The sequence below is a fragment of the Athene noctua genome, chromosome 2, assembly GCF_965140245.1.
Source record: "Athene noctua chromosome 2, bAthNoc1.hap1.1, whole genome shotgun sequence".
In the NCBI taxonomy this organism is placed as follows: domain Eukaryota; kingdom Metazoa; phylum Chordata; class Aves; order Strigiformes; family Strigidae; genus Athene; species Athene noctua.
Genome location: NC_134038.1, coordinates 136773649 through 136786799, shown reverse-complemented (window position 1 = coordinate 136786799; position 13151 = coordinate 136773649).

Below are 13151 nucleotides of genomic sequence, written 5' to 3'. Positions count from 1 at the left end.
TATTTCCAGGCCCAGAGCAAAGTGTGAAGCTACCAGTCAGCCAGCCAACAAAGAAAGCCTGCCTTCCAAATTTCCTCATGCCCAGATCACACTGAAAATGCCAGCCCAGCCAGCAGTAAATCCCTCTTTCCTGGTCCTCCCATCTGGAAAGCAGTGAACATAGATGCTTTGCAGGCCAGCCAAATTTGAAGTGGCTGCACTAGCTGAAAAATAACTTTCCAAGCTGTTCAAACCCCTCTGAAATCATCAGGCTAACTTCTCTGACTATCTTAATCCTAATTTTCTAGAGTTTCCAGAGACCCGGGGGATGATCACAGATATTTATGATCTCCCCTGTGTAACGCAGGAGCAGAGCTGGCTGCGCACCAGCTAAGTCCTCAGTTTGACTGTTGCTTCCCGTATACTGGCTTATGTTAAATTCTGTCCTGCTGGCACATTTCCAAAAACTCTTCCCTCATGGCATGTGGCAATGTTTTATTTTTAACCTCCCATCATGCCTTTGTTGCTGGACCAGCCTGGAACTGATCACACCTCATTTTAGGCACCAAAAAGTTAGCTGTCAAATCAGATGGTCTCTCAGCTCCCTTCTTCATCCATGAGAGTAAGTAGACACATGAATGGGAATTTACCCCACCTGTCTTCAAACAACTTTCTTAAAATGGGACAAATTGTTTTCAGGAGGTGCTTATGACTCTCTACCAACTGTGAGAGAAGCTTAGATGACTGATTTAGACTAGCTGCCAAAATTTATCTGACAAAATTAGAAGATAAGAATCCAGCTCTGATCAAGAGTTGAGGAGCAAACAGCAGAACAGCTGAAACAGTGTGTTCTCTGTCATGTAAACAGACTTAACCAGCTGACAACTTCTGGCCCCAAAAGCTGCCAGTTGGTGGTTGTTGCAGTTTTAGAGGAAGAGAAATAATGCACAATGGCCAAGTGCCTGAGACAAGAGTAACAGGCAGCAAGAGTAACAGAAGGAAATGGGAATTTGTTTTGCTTACCATGAGGATGGTAGCAATTGCAAGAGTTACTACTTGACAGAGTTTAGAGGTTCAGGAAGTATTTGGAACATTAGCAGACTACTCTGCTGTGTAAATCTTCAAATGTGGCTGAAATACAGCCCCTGACATTTTTCAGATAAGGATATCTTTATGAATTAATTTAATGTTTTGTAAAATACATATATGTGTACATGTATATAAAGACACATAAATATCTAGAGCATATCCCTCTCTTTTTAAATTTACTTTACTGATTATCTACGTACCTGCCCTAAGAGGCTATGATAGCTTGGTTGCACTGCCTCTGAGGACATAGGCATGCCCCTTTTAAAACAGAGCGGTGTTTGGCACAATCCCAGACTCAAGTAACCAGTCCCAGTCACCTCCCAGGGAGGCAGGAGGAATCTTGCTCTAGGCAGGTATGGAACCACTGGCCTATAAAGGATGATGAGGTGTTTTTCATTTCTTACCTTAACACCTGTTAATTAGAGCTGAACTTATCTCTGTTGCAGTCTCACTGTTTTCCCTCTGCCAGCCCTCATGAGACATGACCTTTTGCTGCTGCTGCAGCTTTTAGAGATTCATAAATGTTTTTATTCTTCCAGCTCCATGAGTCGGAGTGCTAACCTGAGTAGCCTTCCAAGAAAATGAAATAATTTAACAGGAATGATGTAATGCTTTATAAGTGTGTTCAGGCACTTACATGCCAGTGTCCTGCAAAAGCCTTTCCTCCTAAAGAATAAATTAGAGATGATGAAGTCTGCTGCAAACCACCCACCCACACTCAGCTTTTCTATCCTCTCCCACACCTACTTGTCAACAAAATGGATCAGAAAATAGCCCATGTTTTCATTGCTTCAGTCAACAACAGTGTCTGCTTTATTACTACGCATCTGAAAAGTAGGGGACATTGCAAGCAGAAAAACATAGAACTTCTAAGACCAAATATTTGTGCATTGCTTTAGGGTTACTTTTACCTATAAAATGACATGCTAAATGTGGTTTACTTAATGTGTTTTACTCAAACTTCATTCACCTATAAACATCTGTGTTATATGGCACAGTATAACTGTAAGCAAAATCAAGATGAGGAAGTGGAACATACTCATTCAAGTAAGTCTTTCTTTTTCTTTTTGGAAGAAGCAAGGAAATACTTACAATTTTTCTCAGTATTAAAGCCAACAGTTTAAAAACCCCAAACATACAGATGTTGAAACAAAAACTGTGATGTTTATGAAGAATAGTAACTATTGAATGAAGGTAAAAATAGAAGAGAACAACGTTTAAAACTTTTTCTGGTTCTTATTTTAGAAGATGACTACACAAAGCAAACCTAAAGAGTGGGATAGGATTTCACGTTTTATTGGCATTTGGGGAAACTTTATACTCTGTCTCTGGAAAATCAGAAAGGGAAGTGGTTGCAAGGAATCCACATAATAATGTATGGGAAAGCCAGCTAGAATTTACAAGGGAGTGGACGGTGCTGGTAAATCAAAAGGTTGCCAGATCACATGGTTCACAATTAATAATAGTGGGGTGTTCCACCAGCAAGCAGTTTCTCCATTTTCTTTTTCTTTATTACCATTTTATTCCCACTAAGCCACTAAATTATTTTTCTTAAATACTGGTGCAAAATACATGTTATTAGTAAAAACATATCAGGTATATAATGAGAAGAAAATAAGCCTATTGCAGTTTCATAAAAACCCAGGAAAGTTCCAAACTCTAGGGTGTTTTGTTTTTTTCTTGCTGAGAAATAAGATTTTATGACCAAATGTTATGAGAACCAAGTATTCACAAGAACCAGAGTTTCAGTGCTCAGTTTGGAGGCTCATTTTTAGCTACATATTACAATTTCGCAGTCTGTGCTCTTGACTTAATGCCTGTTCTCCAGCTATAGTCCCAGAAAAGGATGTTTAGGGACAGCTACTGAGAGGATCTTACTAAAATTTTGAAATATTTTTGGTTCTATTCCACAACACCAAATATCACAAATGTCACCCTTATGTCCCACTACATGATTCTCAAGGAACTAACCAAGCAGTATCATTAAATAAAACACATTGCCTTATAAAGTGAAAAGGAATGCCAGCTTCCTATGTGATCCTAGTTCCCCAAACAGTTTTGGCCTAAAACTAAACTGTTTTGCGGTATTAATTCCATCTCATATTTATTTACAGTATCAATATCCAGAGGATTTTTTAAGCAGACAACAATGTGAAGAGCACTTTGCAAAGATTGCTCTGGAGTACAGGAGAAGGAAACACTCACAAGAAACTGGGTATCCCAGGAATCATCCTTAGAAACAGAAATCCTCCCCACAACTGGAATTTTTCTGTCACAGGACTGAGTTTTACATGGTTCAAAGTGCCTTCTTATTGATCACAGGTAGTGGCTGTTTTGCCTTAATTTTAGGAAGTGAGCTCTAATGAAGCTGTTAGATTCTGGTTCCAGAGTTCCTGATATAAAGGACCAACAAATATTCCTGGCAATACTAGCAATAAAAACTTCAAAGCGTGCATCAGCAGCAATAGCATTTTGTCTGTGCTGGACTCTGTGTTCCCAGCTCAGCTCTACAATGGTTTGATTGTTTGCTCTCAGAAAGAAAATTATAATTTGTCAAAACTCATCCCGGTTTTACCAAAAGAAAAGGTCCTTAAAGTTTAAGAAGTGCAATAGGCCAAATTAATTCTGAATATATTTCTAGTCAAAACTGAGCTAAATCATTCTTAGAGTTTGAGGAGAGAAGTATTTCCCCAAAGCTCTCAGGTCTGCCCATAAAGACAAAACTCCCATTGAATTCAGTGGAGGGGAGGTTGACACTAGACATTTCTGTAAAGATTTATACATACCTTCATTTCTCTAAAACTTGTTATATGTTGTATGAAAATGCAGCATGACATATGGCATAAGTAATTTCAGTGTACATTTTCAGTGAGACATGGCAGTGGTGCTTTATACATAATTCAAAACCACCAACAAGATTTATTAAAAGACCTCTCCCCGAAGTCCTTATAGCTCTAGAACCAACCCTGCTGTCTTCCTTTCCACATAATTCCAGTCCTCCCTACTATGCATGTTTTTAGCAAGCTCAGTCATAGCAAACTTCAGTAAGAGAAGAGGTAAGGTAAATACTAATGATTATATGGACAAAGATTTGGTTTGAAAGTGGGAAATGTACACAAGAACTTTTAAGTTAACTTTTAAGAGAAGGTTTATTGATATCCTGATTAATATTTCTGGATAAAGAAGAAACTCAACACTGTTTCATCAAAGACAGTGTGGTCCAAAGAATGAACTTGCATGTTCAGACCAGAAGAGAGAGACAGATAATTCCTCATATAACTTTATAGGTGGGTGTTGTTTATAATCCAAAACCAAATATGCTAGTACCTTTTAAACCTACAGCACCTTTTTTTTCCACGGAATTTTAATGTGCTTTTTCCACTCATTAATTTTATTCTTTCTGGAAGGCTGCTTCATTAAGCATAGCATACAAGACATGGTTAACACCGTGTACAACATGTACAAGAAACTTTGTTACTTCTGTTGCTCTAAAGCATACCAGATATGCTTGGACATCTCACAATTTATATGCAAGAATATTTAAGAGTTACCTTTAATTTTCACTTAGAGTTCAATGGGATTTGCATATGTAAGAATAAATGAAAGAAACCGTATTGTACAAATTTAATTATATGTCAGTGCACTGTGGAGAAAAAATAAAAATATTTTAATACGGATCACAAGCTCACCATGCGTATACACAAAGAATAATTGACTGAAACTGGTATGGAGAAGTTAATACTAACATGTTTAAAGAAAACTTCAAAATTTAGGGGCAGAAGCTTAATATGTTAGGAGTCAAGGAAGGCTTGGAACAGAAATATTCAAATAAGACTAAACTTATGGAATATGTTGGAAATCATGAAGAAATTTGAGACAGCTAGATGCTTTTATGGAGAGAGAGATAAGAATGAAGGGTTCAGTGACAAAGTAGAAAGTTAAAGATAATATTCAGTAAAAAGATACAAGGTTCTTATACATCTCCCTTCCTACTGAAATCTCCAAACTGTAGTGTAATTATGGTATTCAGTTTTGAGAATCTAATCTAAGAAATTATAGTATCTGTAATGACACAGGAATATTTCTGACTGTATGTGAAGTGTCTTGTCAAAATATGTTAAGGGCGGGATTTGCAAAAGAGCTCAGTAATGAACTATGTTCTTACTGATGATAGTGAAGCAGAGTTAAGTTGATGCTTTGTTCAATCCTAAATCTAATGCTCATACTGTATCACTGCAACCTCTTCCTATTCGCCAGAAAACTAACCCTTACCTCTGTTAGCATCACATCTAAACCTAGACAAAGGGTCCTCAGGTCATCAAGCAGAAAACCAGTTTGTCATCCTGTTCCAGACCCAGCCTTAGCCACTAGACATTGACAATAAAAACACGATCCTTACTCTAACCTTGATCTTGGCCATTTTTCACACCTCTGTTCATTAAACATCTGTGGTGGATCCCATAAATCGAGCTTGAGAACCAAATCTGATCCAAACTCAAAACTAATTGTCTTTCAAGGTCAAAGATCTGTAACACAGTCTTTCATAGGTCTCAGGCCTCCACCTTAGTCCAGCAGAGAGTTGCTTCCCAGCTCCAGATCCAAACTGAAGCAGCTTCTCCCTGCTAGCACCCTTTGCCATTGGTGTCTTTTTACTAGACCTGGAGCTTTAATCTTGGTATTGACTGTAGCCACATCCCTTAGCTTAAGGACTGTAGGCAAGTCTAACCAAGTGACTTCTGACAAGACTAGACCAAAAGTTAATAACGTCTCTCCCTAGCCCCATCTCCAGTAATAATTTAACACCCATTTCTCTTCCAACAGTTGCTAAACCTGGCAGTATAACTCCTCCACAAACTCACTGAGTCCATAACCCCAACTCCTCAGTCCTAGTATTGGTGCTAACCTAATACATATTGACAGCTTCAAAACTAACTCAAACAGACTAATGCCTGCCAGTATGGTCACTAAACTCAGATTTTGATGGATAATTAAGCCCTAGATTTTGGAATTAAATTATAGTTGTGCCAACTACTCTTGATCTTACATATATTATGTTTACAGCTAGAGTTGGGTGGAATGTACTGAGCTGATGTGAAGGCTCGGTTTGGGCTTCAGCATGGATCAATGAGGTATCTTGCTTCATAGAGAGCTGCTAGATTTGTTTTGAAATTAGCACTGGAAAGAAAGAAGGAACTAAGTTTTGATCTGCCAGGACTGAGGAGAGACTAAAATCTGCAGTTTGAGATGATTTTCTGGTTTTAGCCAGAAAGTCTGTTCAGCTAAATTTTTATCCAGTTAACACCTGAACAGGCACTTGTAACCCACCTGCATAGACACAGGCCTGAGATGTCCAGAATTGCCATGGGGTAAAGCAGGTTAAGGATTAAGGCATAAACCACATTAGGGGATATGGCATTTGACTTTGTAAGAATACTTCTTGTCACATCATGGAAATATTTAATGAGGGCAAGCAGATTTCTCAGAGAGATAGCTGCAGAGAGAGGGACAACCTGTGTTCATTACTTCTCTTTGAGCCTTTCAAAACTTCCTCCAAGACAAGATAGGCTCTTAATCTTTTCTCTCCAGGCAGAGGTGATAACAACTTTAATTCACCAAAACAGGAGATAAAACTGGAACACTTCGTATTTCTCCTCCTGACAGATACATCTCAGTTGTCTGCAGTGGAAATGACAATGGCAACATTCATTTAAAACAAGTGCAAGAAAAGGAAGCCCAAATTCAGAAGCTTTTCAGAAACCAAAGGGAACCAAATATAGCCTTTCATTCCTAGGCTAGCCAGAAGTTGGCTTTTTCTAAGCAAATATATTTTGTGATTGCATCATCACTTCTTCCATAATAGGCTTTTGATTGACAGATGATTGCGGGAATATCCAAGAATATGATTGCTAACACACAGCTTCGTAATAGCAGGCTGTAATCAGAGCCTGAGCTCAGCTTGAGTCATTATTGTTTATGAATGTAAACCAGAAACACTGGAATCCTTATTTAAGAAGAGCTGAAGATTTTGCGGCATCCTTCTGGCAACAATAGCACACCAGAGGTATATCTTCAAAACCATGTTGGCAAACATGTTGTAACATTTGTGGTAGCCACTTGACAATGGAAAACCTTAGGACGAATTTTCAGCTCATAAATAAAACAAGAAGGGCTCATGCTTACACGATCATGACTGTTGAACCTGGCCATCTGTATAATGTTCCCACTTGCAATGACATTCCTTAGGATGAGCAGTCCATCATTATAGAGCAAACACATAATTATGGTTACAGACTTGTTTTGACAGTATTTCCAACATTACTGCAACCTGCTCCAGAATTTCTTTGTATCAGCTGATCACAGGCATTTCACAAGTGACATGTTTTCTAAACACATTCAGTAGCTACCTTATCTCAAAAATAATGGTGGTCCATTTACCAGAGTTACTAGAAATGGATTTAAAACTGATTTTGTTGTACGCTATCAGCAATGTTAGTGGCTGACTTCTAGTGGAGAGATTTCCAGTCTCAGTCATTTTGTGAATATAGACAAATCAATGAAAGACATCAATATTCTAATACAGTCACTCAGCATTATACCCTGTTATTCAGGGTACTCAGTTCACTACTTGCCCTAGAAAGAGACCATGCATAATTTAGTTCAATATATATAGAAAGACACCCTTTTGAAGTGCAATGTTTTGTTGCCTTGTAGGAATAGAAATAAACCTTTAAATTGGTATGAGGGGAAAATTCTCATTCCCCATAAAATGCAGTACATACTTCAGTTCTGGAATGAAAAAATGCATTTTAAAACCTTATGAAGACCTTTATAAATTTGTATGACATCATAAAATTTCTTTATAATGTCTTACAGTAATTAAGACACATTTCAGTAGAAAAATAGCCCCAAGTACGTTTTAAGAGATGCTTACATATTTGCAAAGTATTTTTTCTCTAGTGCAAGTGACATGTAGAGAGTATTTCACAATGTGTTATGGTTTAAAGATATTGTTGGTATTTACTAAGGGTGAGTCAGTCCTGATTTTATTACCCATGAAACCATTCCAGATTTACTCAGCCATTCCAAACTCTATTATTTAAATTAATAATATTTTTCTGCCATCTATTACAATATGTATTTCGTATACTATTTTCTCATTGGTAGTCTCTTGCTCTTTTCATTATGTCTGTGAACATCTATGTACAAGACAGGTGTGCCTGAGAGATATACATACTTTATATAAATATGTATATGTCTGTAATCCCTTTCTTGTATCTGAAGATCTGTTTATTTAACAATTTTACTCTTTTTTAAAGTTAGCTTTTAATATCGAAAATTGCAGGCCCAGGGCATTAAATATTTAAGACAATCTAAAAGACCAATACTTGAAGGTAATACACATGAATACAGTCCAGGTAATTTAAATGTCAGTGTGGTAACCATTAGTAAGTATTGGCTTTCTTATAGTAATCAGAAATGTATCTGTTTTATTTGTAGTTGTTCCTGTTGTAATCTTACAGCTTCCATCCATGAACTTCTGGATTGTAACACTTTAAGTCATTTCCTTATCGTACACTGGGCCTCCAAACTTATTTCCTGACATAAAATTCTTGGTGTATTCTTATTATTTTTTGATTAAGTAGCCTTAGCAGTCACCAAAGTTTTGGACAACAGTCCAGGGAGTGTGAAATTCCAAATTTAAGCACCTCCTGGGTAGAACCAGGAACCATTTGCCAATTGTAATGGCATTTTTCATAACGGGATCCTTTTTTTTCCAGCAGAAAGTAAAGCTGCCAACTCTGTTTAGACCTGATTGTAGCTCACAGACAGTGATGTGGTTATATCAACTTGCCAAGCCATCACTTGACCTTCTGTCTGTTTCCAAGTTAAATTCCAGCTTTTATTGTTAACAAGCTACTCTCCTTTAATTAAAGATGGCCTCGCAAGCAGCCTTTATGAAAGAGAGGGTTATCCATTTGGCTGGCTGAAGTTTCTGCTAGCAAAATATTCTTACTTTTTGGCCTCTTTCCTGAGGAGTCTCACACTACTATTAAACTGACATAAGCAGAGCTGCTAGGAATGTTATTGTTGAGGAAACACCACAATTTTAAATATCATATAGTTTTGAACATGATTTTGTTCAAATCAGACAATGTTGAATACTGGCCACCTGGAGTTTCTTTATTCTTAATCTTTCAACTAGTCACTTCATCAGAAGCAGTGATCTGGGGTAAGTCAAGGTCTTGGAATGGATCTTCCACACAAGTAGAAATTTATTTATTAACTTATTGCATACTCCCTTGAAAAATCCATTATTTTAAAAGTAACTCAATAGAATGCCTCTATCATGAACTGATGAGTAAGCCTATGACTGGTGCATTAAAACGTGTCATTCAGATCATGACATGTGGGAATCCATGGGCCCTTCTAATAGAAAATATAAAGTATTTTAAGGACATTTAATTTTTAAAAAAGATTCATTTACAACTCAAGACATTTTAAGACATTGCAGATACTTTTAAGTAGAAAATAATACTGTTTTCATGCAGCATTTCCTGAGCTAGACATATCTCTTCCATATCTTTGCCAAAGCGATTTGCTAGTTTATTGTTTGACACACAAGAATACAGTCATACGAAGCTTTCAGTCATGATATGGCTTCAGTCATGCCACCTGAGCTTATTGCTTCGGTACCAAAGCTGGAAACTATATAGTTATTACTTTGTACTTATCTTGGGAGAGCTTTGTGAAGATCTGTGTACTGTCTGTTGAGTTTTAAGAACATACAATCCCATTATGATTTCACCTAAGTGGCCGATAATTTGTTATTGTTGCTAATATAGAGTTGGTCATTTATCAACTGTTTTGATGACAGTCTTGCTTCTACGTGCTCTGAATGATGTAGCACAGCTTTCCATGCTCATTAAAATGTTATAAGAGGTTATATACTATATAGAGGCATAGCTCTTCTCTACGGCAAGACCACATAAAGAACTTTCTATTTTTCACCTTCTCTTGGCCATTTACTCAATCCCCTTTTGACAGTTTGCTACTCCTCCGCACCTATGCTATGTTTTTAGATGTAAACTGGATTGTAAACTGCATCAGTTTATACTCCTGCTTTTTTAAACCTGGGTCATGTCCTATCCACCTTACAGTGCAGCTCCACAAGACACTGAATTAGCAGAGTCAAATGGGCAGTAAACCAAGGGTGTGAGAGAAGGGTATGGGAGAGGATCAGGGAAGAAGCCTCTTAAACTGACTTATGTGCAAGAGAAAAAGCTAGCAGAGCTAAATCACAAGATTTTAAATTTTCCTTGTCAACCTGCAGGGAAACTGTTGTAATAGGATAACTGTTTGTACTTAACTTGGTTAGAAGGTTTTGCATTCACTTTTAAATACAGATTTTAGAGATAAACCCTCAAAAAATATCTGAAGAACTTCAGCTTTCCAAAAGTATCTTTAAAATCAAGAAAATGTTAAACGACATCAAGGAACAGTCCTGGGGGTGGGTGGGGGTGGGGGTGTGATTTTTTGAGGTCTGATTTCTGAGGTACTATATTAGTAACTTGCAGAGCTCTTTTGCAGAGTAGGACTTCAGTTCAAAGTCAGAAAGGAACCTTACAAGATAACACGAATAAAAGGCAAGCTTGCCGTCGGACTGATGTCCTGTGCAGGAGAGAGAAAAACATCGAAATAGGAATCTCACTTAAGGTTTGGATCCCAGACTATGGGTGACAGCCTACCAGTTTTTTAACTGAATGAAACTGAGTGTTTCCTTGGAACTCATGAACAGGTGTGGCTCAAGTTTGGCTTTTCAGGTATTTGTTTCAGAATGTAAGAACAATGTTTACACTTTGCAGGTTATAAAATTTTTTTTTTTCCTTCTTTCTGTGCTCCTGCCCATTATGTCTTCCATTTCATATTATTTTTTATTCACTGTACTACTTGAAGGTCACCCAAGGTGAAAAGAATTGAATGTGCAAGTTTAGGAGTATGTTGGATCGTTGAAGGAAAAGATGCAGAACAGCACATGTTGCACTGAAAGTTACAATGGAGATGGTGAGAAAATATATACTATGAATGCCACCCATTAATCAGGAGAAGGTGTACGAATATTTTAAGGGACAGATAGGAAGGAATATAAATAAGAAAAGGAAATGGTGAGGCAGTTGTAAAGTGGCATGTTGAGGTTCAGTGAACATGCGCCTGGCCGAAACAGATGGCAGAGTAGTAATTTCTGAAGTGTTTCCTTAACATGTGGTATTTTTCTGACTAGGACATTATCAGAAGCATGACATAACATAATGCAGTCCTGTATAGTCCTGGGGAGGAAAAGGAGCTTGCTCAGCCTTGGTACCATTACGCTCTGCCTCACAGTGTTCCATTACAAGAAAGAGTGGAAATTCATTAAAATACATGGTGGTCCAAAATGTGCACAGAAGGCAGTCACAGAAGGAGTTACTTTTATTAGGAGTAAAATTTTCTGTGTAATATAATATTTCCCAGGCTCACTACCAAAAGGGCAAGAAGAATCTAAATGGAAAATGTAACTGCATTCAGTGTGCCACATTTGTGTGCACATGCACACACACTCACTCATTACATACACAGAAAATGGAGGAAAGAGGTTAACATATGGGAAATATACCGTATAAAAAGTTTATTAGCAAGGGCTAGTCAACATCTGTGGAAAAGTTGACAAATTCTCTAATAATGGTTCTATTTTATTAAAAGATTGTTTGTTTTTTGGTTGTTTGTTTGTGGTTTTTTTTTTTTTTTTAATTTGCACACAGCTCCTTGGGATTATTTAACAGCATAAAGAGCCATTGCATTGGAGAGTATAAATATTTCAAATCAGGGACTATAATAGAAGATAAAGGATATAAAGGGTTACATCCTGGTGCTACTCATTTTAGTATACACATTCTTACTAGTTTCAGCAACAGGAGTTTTGACTCACAGACATCCATTCCTCACACTGAATCAGTAAGTCCTTTTCCGTCTCTAGTTCCTTTTACCTCCATGTTGACAAAAACAGATCAGGAATGTCAGGTTATGGGACTACAGCCATGGTAAACTCCATACAGTTCCCTGCTGTTGCCTACAATGTTTCATCTGCAGCATTGTTTAAAATGTCCATAAACTCCTGCTTGCCCATCACAACCCATTTTTACCATTTCTGTATCACTTTTCTAAGTTCAGCAGCTGCATCATTCCACCAGAGATTCTCTGAGCTCTGGAAATAACTCATCCATCTTTTTAGTTAATAGGGTGTATATTGCATGAAAATAATTTGGATGGAAAAGTGACAGTGGAATTTGTGATAATCAGAGCTTATAAGGACGTGGAAGAGACTGTTAATCATGTTTTTCAGTACGTGCTTGCTTCTTTTTATCTTTTTGTTTTACAAGTGAGTAGTACATATACTGACAATTAAAAATCCTGTGTAGTTAGATTGCTTGGCATTCATTTGCTTTCCAATATAACCCACAACCTCAAAGGCAAATAAATACCCTGAGCAGCAAACCACATAGTTTTAACGCAACTCTGGCATTGCTGGAAAGCAAATTTGGCAGTGAACTGATTTACTGTTCATAAAGTCCCAGAAGATTCCCAGGTATATGTGTGCTTCATTATTCAGAGAATTTTTCCTTTGACAGATTTGAATGGTAATGCAGTTTTCTGTAGGTTCAGGGTTGCTTTTGAGTTCATGTTTGCAAATCTGCAGTCTGGCCTTTGTTAGTAGATTTATGATAAGCTTTTTGTCCAGAATAAATATGATATTTGGTGTGCACATTTTTATATACCAATAACTGTACTATTTTAGCAGATATATTTTCTTTAGATTTTCTCTCTCATTCACCCATGTACCTCATAACGCTCTACTTTCCACCAAAACCATGTTTAATGTTTCATTGAGATACCTCTATGGGTTTAAATTTTTGTTGCACAGGGAATTTTCAGACCAGTCATTAATTAAAACCCTGCAGAAATATTGCCTGTGTGTAGGGCATGTTTCAAGTTCCTTATCTATAGTGATCTGTTAGTGAAAGTGATCCTATCTCCTCATGGTTATGTTC